The 10,831-nt window shown below is 44.7% G+C and overlaps 1 long non-coding RNA gene across 1 annotated transcript; it reads left to right on the top strand.

Moving 5' to 3' along the window:
* The first annotated feature begins 386 nt into the window (after positions 1-386).
* Positions 387-1,829, top strand: LOC124301805 (uncharacterized). The gene is made up of 3 exons (XR_006907561.1): positions 387-1,132; positions 1,379-1,623; positions 1,715-1,829. It is a non-coding gene; the product is annotated as an uncharacterized LOC124301805 (long non-coding RNA).
* Positions 1,830-10,831: the final 9,002 nt, after the last annotated feature.

Genomic DNA, 10,831 nt, shown 5'->3' with positions numbered 1-10,831 from the left:
TCCGTCTTATCGCGTAACAGCCAAAGAACCGCTTCGAACTCTGCAGGCCTTCATAGCGTTTACAGACCAGCCGCATCCTCCTCCTTCTCTCCTAGTCCAAGTCAGCGCGGAAGAGATTGCTAGCCAGCCACACGCCCGACTGACGACCGATCTTTCGCTGTAAAAAGCGAAGATTCCCACGCGCCACGACGAGCTCTAGTCTTGAGATGAAGAGGAGACCAGGCGGGCTCGCAGTCCCAGTCGCGGTCTTTGTCGTCCTCTGAAATCAACGCGGTTTATTATACGGACTTTATACCATCGAAGTCCCGATACCACAGAAAAGGGCCAGAGCAGCTCGGGTATCCAGGTCGATTCAGCGTCTATACCCTAAACATTCTCTTCAAAACTTTTACCCTCGTTGTTCATTCGACCCATCAATTAGTCCGGAACGATCTCTTGGGGGTTCGCATGTTTCACATTTCCCATTCTTCTCGTGAATTTCCATTACACAATCCGATGATGTAAAATGGATTTGGAACAGGCAGCAAACGGATCATGGCGTCGAAAACGACCGGATTTTGAATTTCTACACATGTCTACCGTGTAAGAACGCGTGGGTGCCGATTCTCGGTGAATAGACAAGAACCGGGCCGTGCGTTATGGTATACGGGGGGATGCAGGAGGAGCATAAATCTTGAATCTTGTTGGCCTACTCCCGCTCTTGCTGCCGCCACTACTTGCGAGCAGAGCGAACGCGTTAGTGCTCAGGGACTCTCAACCGGAGACCGATACCTCGGTTTGGTCGCCACCCACACCTTCCTCCTCCATCCATTCCTACGCTACACTTAGTGTCCGCAAATCTTACTCTCTTCCTCTTACTCTATCTTTTTCTCTTCTCTGCCGCACAGACCGAACCTCAGCGGTCGCCGACCCGGGATCCAGACTCTTCGAGACAAAGTTCCATACTGCCGTGCAGCCCGGTGTGGATCTTCTCATATTATCTTCCGCTCTCGTCTTTCCTTCCGTGAAACATACTCGTGCCACATCAGGATCCTCCGCCTGTACTGTTTCTCCGCAGAATCAACCCGAAACTTCACATCTGGATGCCAAGGAGGAACCTCCAGTGAAATTGGAAAGGAACATCGGACCCCAGGTAATAGTCGACCGATGTGCACAGTGAGTAATCAATCCAGCACGCAAAAGTCCTGTGCTGCTGAGTCGCCGAATTATTCTCGTTGTGCCGTGTTTTTGCACGGGAAAACAATTGGTAACAGTCGTGGATCATTCTAGAATTCGAGATGAGCCGGATTAATGACTCGCTGAGTTCCAGCCAGTGGTAATAATGAATTCCGTGAATGAAATCTTGACTGCGAAACTTCTTTTTCCTCTTGCTTTTCAGATGTGAAGAAACTGATGAATGCACGGAGGTTTTACGAGTTTCGGTCTTCAGGCACTCGAGCTGAGCCAGACGTCGTTGAGCTCGCCAGGCGTCGGACTGATTACGTCGTCGAGGAACGTAGAGATACACCTCTGGTTTGATTGCTCGGAGCGTTTGACAATGGGGGGGAGGGGAGTAACGTCAACAAGCAACCGCATGATGCCTGAGCGCCAGATGAGAATCTCTGCACCATACGCGGTTCGGAGGTACGTACCATCCATACATATAAACACCTCGTATCTCCGCGTGATCTGAACCTCAAAAAACTGAGATACTCGTTCTTCTCTTCTTCTGCAGCATGAGAAACCCACGTTGTATACGGCACGCATAAGCTACGTGTTCGAGATCAGTTTCTCAGATTTTTTTTAACCCGCTCGCTCGCTCACGGCTCTCGGCCACCGGTCGACTCTCCGGCTGGACCACGAACGCGGGAAGTTTCGTCTAAATCAGCATCCTCCTATACATTACAGCACTGATTGTGAGTAGAAGAATAAAAAGCGTCGCCACGCTACCCGCAGCTCTCGGTCGTGATAGGTCAATTTTACGGTATTGAACTGTATCTCTGTGCCAGTTCTGCAATTCTACTATTCCTGCCACTGCGCTATCTCGATGGAGCGAGAAGGAGCGATTCTCACCGCAAGTGCAGCTTGAGGATGAAACGGATCGACGGATGGTTTTGCGTGGGATGAGAAGAGAGACGCTATGGGGAAACCCCTGAGAATTCCGCGCGATCACTTCTGCCCGTCGTTTCCTCAATACCTTGGTGCAATGTGCACAAATACAACGGATCTCGAGAACATACCAGTACCTTCAGACGGAGACCGATGAAGATTGTTCGGAGAGGCTGTCACTTATATAAGAATACCAGTATTCGTCTGTTATTTCATTCGGCAAAATTGTAAGTATCCCGTGCAACTATATACAAGGATTTGGTACCATCCTGACACGAAAAATATATTTGATACTCAGCAGGACACTGAGGTACTGACGCACACGCTACCTGTCGCGGAGACTCAATGCTGAAATTGAGATTTACAAAATGGTATTACGAAGTCGGTGTTAAGCAGGTTAGCGAACTCGACTTGCAATGCCTATTCAGGGAGAAAAAAACGTCGCTGTTGCATAAATACGGAGTTAATTCCGAAACCACAAAGAGGATAAAATTTGCTCAACGGGCGGGAACTTTTGTAAGAGAGATTTTGAAACATCCGCAGCTGGTGATGAGTATGCCTGTTAAAACGGGAAGAATTTTCTTCTTTTTCTCCTTATTATATTCTTCATTATTTTTACCGTGCATCCTCTCGTCGCGTCGACGGTTGCCTTATTAAAAGGTGACGTAATCCGCGAAGTGTTAAAAGTCCAGAATGGCGGCTCAGTTGTCGCATAATCTTGTCGACTGTGTAACGTATATGCACGTATAGGTGTACATTTTATACACGTTTACATGAAAGCCTGAGTAACACACACAACGAATCCAGCGAGCGAGCGAAGAAGAGACTTCAACCAATTTGTGTCAGTGGTATATGCTTCTTTGTGTTAATGCCCTGTCTTCGGTAGATACATAATGCACGTGTATACCTATACATGTGCATACTTCTGCGTGGCGGAAGTGGGCTTGGCCTACTTTGGTACCGGCCACAAAGAACCCAACTCCTTGTGCCTTGCTCGGAGGTCACGGAAGATAATCCCACGACTCTCGACGGCGTCGACGACGACGATGGCCCTCTTTCTCTCTCTCTCTCTCTCTCTCTCTCTCTCTCTCTCTCTCTCTCTCTCTCTCTCTCTCTCTCTCTCTCTCTCTCTCTCTCTCTCTCTCTCTCTCTCTCTCTCTCTCTCTCTCTCTCTCTCTCTCTCTCTCTCTCTCTCTCTCTCTCTCTCTCTCTCTCTCTCTCTCTCTCTCTCTCTCGGTCTATGTAGGAATGGGAATAGCTAGGACATGTACATTACCACCGTGTTTAGTTATTTACTTGTTTATTTGCTCATCCTCCGTCTCGTCCGTGCGAGGTTCTTCACGGGCACTTCAGACCGTTTACAAATCGGTTAAGTAAACAAAACTCGTCACTTTGGTGTCTGTTCCTGCGGATGCTTTGGGGCCCATCAGCTCGTTTGGAGAACAAGATTCTCGGTGTACTCTAAAAGCGTCCTTCCGCCGAACATACTCGTACGGAAACTTCCAATCCATTTATCTGCCCGTTTATTCCGGGAGTACAAAAGACGAATGACACTGCGACATCGGGCGGGAATCGAAAGCACTGATCGGTGAAATTTCCGGAGAGTCGAAAAGCTCGTTCTTTTTCTTTTTCACACCCATCGCGGTTGCATTGTGTCAGTTTTTCCAAGGCGCAGTTGGCCCCTCTTTCTCCTCGTCCTGCTGCAGCAGCACCACCACGTAATAACCAGGTGCGTGGGTGCGTGGGTGCGCGGGTACGCGTGCACCGGGCATCTGCGTTAATAACGGAAGTTTCGAGGTCGCTATATGGGAAAGACATTTGTACATAGGTGCGCGCACCCGTCTCTCGTGGCCTCGAAATTGTCGCGAGCAAACATCGCCTATAGGTAATCCTAACGTTGCAGTTAACCAGACTCGGCTACACCTTGTGCTAAAATTCAAGTTTCGAGTTTTTTTCTTAGAAAGCAACACACGCAGAAGTAATGCGGATAACGTGTGTAATTTAAGATCGCGTAAATTATTAATAAATTTGCTATTCTCTCGGTGATTCTCGTGACGTAAAGCCGTCGCGGTTGGGTATTTCAAGGAATAATACACACAAATTTCGGCAGGAATGCGCGCTCGCGTTTCCTTTCCCCGTGTATACATGTACATGAGTATGTATGTACGACCGTACGCGTAAACTGGGAACGCGAATAAATATACCAGGCTTGAAAAGCTTTACCCGTATAGCAAATCTATGTGTAGTGCTAAAAGCACGGAACACCTCTGCGTAAACGAAATTTAAGTCCATGTTAAAGGAACACGTCTGTGCGTATGCATATTGCAACGTGTTCAACTCAAGACGCCTCGCCCCTATAACGCGAAACCAAAACCTTGAAGGGGAGGATTTATTGTAAGAATCCAACTTGTCCGCCCGAACGGTTACCGTATTTCACACGAACGAAGTAACAACAACTTGAACTTCCGTGACACCTGCATTCGATTGCACTCGATGAATTGAGAATAAGAAATGAAACTGAGGAGAACACGACGTGTCCAACGATATCAGTTATGCACTTCTTGCTGCTAGGAGGCCAGAACCACTTGCTAGAAAAATTTGTCAGGCTTAGGGCAGTTTGTGCAGTATCGCGATAATCACGACCCAGTTATGGACTACGATCCGGAAAAAGAGAAGGGGTCAGATGATTGAATCGGTTGATCCGGTGCCCCGGGACCGAGTCCAGGCGCAGGGGGTAACTAGGGACGGCAAGCGTTTGAGAGCGAGGCGAGAGGCACGAGGTAAGACGGAGATACCACAGCTGCAGAGAGGAGCGAACCTCGGTCGTGCCGAAGCGAAGCCTCTGCAGTGTCAGTGACCGGAGTATGACCCCTGGCTCAGGATCCCCGTGCACCACCGAAGCACGGGCAGCGTCGGTTCGACTCACTTCTGTCGGTTGGTCGGTTCCTTGCTCGTTCCTCCTCTTCTTCTATTCTTCTCGTCTCTTTTTTCCCTCCACCTTTCCCTTCGGCCCTCTCGAACCACCGCAATAACCGCGGCGCAACGCAGTTGTCGTTGTCTCTGGTGTCACGTCTAGCTGGAACGAAGGAGCTCAACCGCTGATGATGCGGTGCTCCTTCGGGGTCGATTCCTTCACTTGCGGTTGTTGCGCCGGGTCAAAGCGAGCCGCGACTGTCGTCCTTCTCCCTCGAGAAATCGGACTGAATCTGTGGTCCTCTTTTGGGTCACCGTACTCCAGGATCATGACCCTAAACACGATGGTTCTGCGTCCTTGTCGCGTTGTTATAGTTGTAGATGATTTCATTTCGCAAATGAGATTTCATAATTGTTTACACAGTTACAGATGGCAGACTTCGTCATTCGTCAGCAAGACAAGATAAAACCGTTCGAGAATATGATCACATTTTTTACGGATTGATTCTCTTTGTCTCTCTTCTGATATTGAATGTACTGTTTATTGATCGAAGTATACGCGTCACATGGCCGGTAACCGCGGTACTACTCAGAATTGAACGCTTTTCGGGTATATTGGGTAATACCGCAAACACCGAGCAGTAACAGTAGCAGTAGCAATTAGTGTACAGAATGAGTTTTCTTATTTACTGTTTTTGTTATTTGTTACAGATCAATAACCTCGTTTTGACGCGGGGCAATCAAATAGGATGAAAACGCGGAGTGGTGGATGTGATTCGACAACGGTTGCTGGGAAGCTGGAAAGTTCTTCACCCAGAAACCTGAATCTCATCGAGTATTTTTATATCCTTTTATTTGTTATCTGTTCGAGGTTAGCGAGATTCGATCAATCGATTGATAGATACCACAGTTAGGCCTGAATCCTTGCTCTGCCCGTGATTTTAACTACTGGGTGAGCAAAGTTTCAGGTGTGTCTGCGGTATTTTAATCCTCACAGACTTGATCGTTGCGCAGATTTTAGTAGTAAATAGATCTCGACAGTGGAGAAAAGGGAAAAAAGAGTCTTGTCGTGGTACCGAAGGACTGGAGAGCAGGATACTACAGAGTTTATATGTACCCGTGTGTACAAGCTGCACGTTATCCAGAGCCAGCCAACCGGCCAACCGAGTTTCAAACCGGGTAGCGGAACAGAACGGAAACGACTTCCTAGACAATTGGGCTCCGTCGGGATCGCTGGAGCATGTAACGTTCTTCCGGTGCCATAATCGACTAAACACAGCTGAGGGCGACAGGTCAAGGAGAGACGACCATCAACTGGCTCGATGAAACGACTGTACACTCCTCGAAGTGCACACCACCGAAGCGTAAAATCGTGAACCGTGAAAACGATTGACGAGGGCTGGAGCAGGGTGAAGTCGAGAGAGGCTTCGCAGGCCGCAGACGGTTGTCCCGTATCTGTACTCGAAAGTTTTCATCATGTCTGTTCCGACAGAATTTCAATTCTCAGGTTTTAGTTGCGACAACCGTTCCAACGTAATGAAAAACAAAAAGATGGCGCGCCGAAGGAGGCGAACGAGGGGCGGTAACGGCGTTGCAGCGGACCGTGAATAAGGGAATCGAGTAAAATGAAATTTGGCGGAAACGGAACTCAGCCGGCGCAGAAAAAGTGGAGACGAAAAGAAGGAGGGGAACCTCGTCAGTCAGTCACTCAGTATGACTGTCTGCGTCTCTCTGTCTCTGCCTGCCTGTCTCTTCAAGCGCGTTACAAAGAGATTGTACGCTGTACTCTAGTTGCGGGATCCTGCAATGTCGCTATTACGTCTACACCGGATAAATTGGATGACATCAGTTGCTACACATACACGCACATATATATATATATATATATATATATATATATACATATACATACGCACGTATGCTCGTATACAACGGCGAATAGAAGCCGAGAACAGTCTTCACCGCGACGCATCCCACAAGACTCGATTTTTACTCTTACGCCTGAAATTTGCTTTTGACCTGGTAGCAAGGCTCTTGTTTTTTGAGAATATAATAAAGGTGAGCAAAGTTTCAGGTGTGTGAGTTCATCGAGTTCGACGATTATTCGACATTATACGTAAGACTCTCTTCTTCTTATCGTCGGTATTATTTTTCTTTTTTTTTTCTCTTTCTCTCCTTTACTGCACGAGAATTTTGGTCACGAATATATAAACGCATTTACGCAGACATGCACGCGTTATGAAACAAAATTTACGGAATCGTGACATCCCGAACGGCCGTAGTAGCTAGCCTAAATAAATCATAAGCAAATTACCGCAATTGACCAATGTACGCATGTGGGCGGGGATACGGTGGCGAATTGCTCCGGCTAACGTGCAATTTAATGGAATTCTCAGAGAACGTTTATTACTCTCATGATGTTCGGTCATAGATAGCTATAAAATATTGATGACAAGGAGGGAAACGTGTGTTGTTAATTGTGTGCGAATGTTTCGTATTTGTATTCCTGATTTATCCCACTTCTTCCAGTTATTGTGTTCCGACAGCGGCGTCCGTCAACTCTCGATGGAATTCAACACCTACCGTACCTTTGTTTCACCCAATTGTTGTATCGGATGATAGACACATCGCCGGAGGACGGGGACGCAGAGCGTTGCTGAGAAGGGATCTTGCTCTTTTTCGCAAGATATAAATTATCTTAGGCACTTCATACATGCGAACCAGCGACCATTGTGGTGCCCATGCTGTGACGGTAGCCTTGTTGGAGAAGGCGTGGGATATAACGATAGATAGATAGATGCATGATTGAATAAAAGAACTGGGCTAGTATAAGGACGATATCTACTGCGGGCACGTGCAATACCACGAAAATAAACTGTTGGGACTCCAGATACTATTTTCTGTAAATCAGTAGACTATACATTCTATGAAAATCGGTGTCGTAACGTGAGAAATTGTACGATAGTAACACGCGCGAACTAACGAATAATGCTTGAAAATTCGACACTGAATGGTAACATGCTTTACTTAGAGTCCCTACAAAACGTATATTTTGTAGATGTTTTATAGAGACTTTGACTGGACTGATTCACAGAAGTCTTCGCAGCTGAAAATTTCGAAACTTTAAAAAATATACTCTGATCCGTAATAAAATCAATTTATTGCAACTCACCAATAGCGACCGTGTTTTCCAGCTGTTGATCCTCGGATATTTTAGAGATTTATTTTTGGCATTCCTGAGTGTCAAATTAGCCAAGCGAGAGTTTAAAATCGCAGAACAAGTAAAGCTACCCGCTTTGAATTATTTCAACTTATTTTTTTACAGATATTCAAAGATGAACTGCAACCATCTTTGTCACATGCTACATCGACGTAATTTCACGAGAGGAAGAAATTGCGCGTAGTCTGATGTCGCTACAAACAGCCGATCCGTAATTACAGCCAAAAAACGGTCAATTTATTTAGTAGTTCATACCTTATCTGAATTCCATGGGGTCTAAATAATCTAAAAAGAGTCTAGAAGAGTTATTGGTTCCATAAAAAAGCAAGGTTAACCTTTTCAACAAACATTGATTAAAGACTCAACACATGTACAGTAATAGCATTCATCAAGGCAAGGTACCACACGCATACAAACAAAACACAATCACACTAATACACAAAACTGGCAGCAAAGAAGGCGTAACGAAGAGCCCATCAAAAGTAACCTGGCTAAAATTCTAGAACAATATACGAAAAAAAAACTGCAAGCATTCACTGACAAACACAAACTTATATCAGGAAAGCAGTACGAATTTCGACTAGGAAAATGTACACAGGATACGATTCACCAACTAACGAACGAAATACACGGATCAATAAACAACTAAAAGAAATCTATTGCAATAATTTTGGACCTTGCAAAGGCGTTTGACACGAGGTTGAAGTTAGTAACGTTATCGCAACGAAACATTGGGGGACAAATCACTATTTGCTTAATTTTACAATGATTTTTAAGGAACTAAGATTTCGAAATGTGAGTGTGTTTTGTTTTATTACGGTTTACTGAATTACAGACAATTCTAAAATCGCGAAATAACGGGGTTTCCTCAGCATGAAATGTTAAGATAACGTTACTAACTTCAATTGAAGTTTAACAGGGTTACGTACAACCTACTCCTCAGACTCAACATACAATCCAGGATAATTTGATACGCAGACAACAGTCTTAACAATAACGACAAATTCGTGGGAAGATGCATACTTAAAGGCTGACGCCGACTAGACCGCGGCGGACGGCGGCGGACGGCGGCGAAATTTTCGCTCATACAGTTATCCCCATATAGGTGTTCACACTAGACGGCGGCGGACCGCGGCAATTTTTCGCGAGTTCCAGGTTGGGAATATTTCGGCGGTGCGCCGCGCATCGCCGCGCATCGCCGTCGTCTAGTGTGAACACCCGATCGATGCCGAAATTCATCCCAAGTATAAAAATAGGGAAACCTGCGTTACTTTGATGTAAATGGTTATGGTTTACAAGGATTCTTTTCATTCTCTCCGCTGTTCTTGCGAAAAATAAATGTATTCATTTTTACATCTTAAATAAATCCTACGGATATTAAATAAATGTTACGCAAGTAATTACTTCATTTTTAAAGAAATTTAAGTAAATGTGAGTTTTAGAACAACAAGTTATGATCAACGGATTATTTTATGTAAAAAATTTATTTTTTTCTCATTGTTCGGGTATGATGCTGATTTCATGAAGACTGTTTTTTATTTTGCATATTAATTTTTATGCATAAGAAATGAGAGAGTATATTTTGAGCTAAAATTTATTTCATTTTTACTATACATATATTATATGTATAATAGGGTGTTTCAAAATAAAAAAATTTACGATTTTCCAACGAGCCACACCCGAAATAGTTTAGGTAGAAACAAAAATTCTGGCGAAAGATGAGCATTGTCGGTTGATTTTTAATCCTTTTTTCCTTTCTATCGAATTTATGATGGACAATTGTTAGTAATTTTTTTTCGTGTTAAACACTTCTTCATCTGAGCTATCCATAATGAGTAATCAAGAAGTAGTGGCAAATATGCATGATTATTTATTGTGTGCCCATGACGACTGAGACAAATCGTGGTCATCAGATAATTGATAAATATCTCTTTTTCGTAGAAACAGTATCGGCGGGTGGTCACGCGACTATAGTGGGCGCATCTCACGGTAACTGCGCCGCGGTCCGCCGCGGTCCGCCGCGGTCCGCCGCGGTGCAGTGGGTGTCAGCCTTAACTTTTGAAATGTCCTACCATTTCCGAACACCTCCAACCATCCTATTTACCTATATTACTAGATTAGCTATTATATGAAAAGAGAAGAATTATTCACTTCGAAATGGGATTCTATTCGACGCGCGCTCGATGTATTCCATAACATTAGTATTCCTAATTATTTCAACAATTTTTCATTTGCTCTCTCGATCTTGAATTTTCGTAGGCATATAACCAAAACGCTGTTCTAGCTAGTCGAGAGTGAAGTATCTACGTTGGGTAGAGAAGCAAAATTGTTTTTCGAAAAGTATTCGGATGGAAAAAAATTCAGAGTAACTGTAATACATCACGGATGCGCTAATTTTGAACGAGATGAAATGGATGCTTCGTATATGAGATAGTATTTAACGCTGCGTAGTGATTTAAAGACCTAAAAAGGTGATAGGAAGAGAAAGAACGAAGCTTCTTAACACTTCGAGTGTATTTTAACACACATTTGAAAGATACGAGCAAAATTTTTCATCATCCAACTGTCGCAGAACGGCAGCGTTATCGGCTGACCCGTTAAGTAAAGGAT

The sequence above is a fragment of the Neodiprion virginianus genome, chromosome 4 (assembly GCF_021901495.1).
Source record: "Neodiprion virginianus isolate iyNeoVirg1 chromosome 4, iyNeoVirg1.1, whole genome shotgun sequence".
NCBI classification, from domain to species: Eukaryota; Metazoa; Arthropoda; class Insecta; order Hymenoptera; family Diprionidae; genus Neodiprion; species Neodiprion virginianus.
The sequence above is the reverse complement of the archived record's forward strand: the minus strand, read 5'-3'. Positions and strand labels throughout refer to the sequence as shown.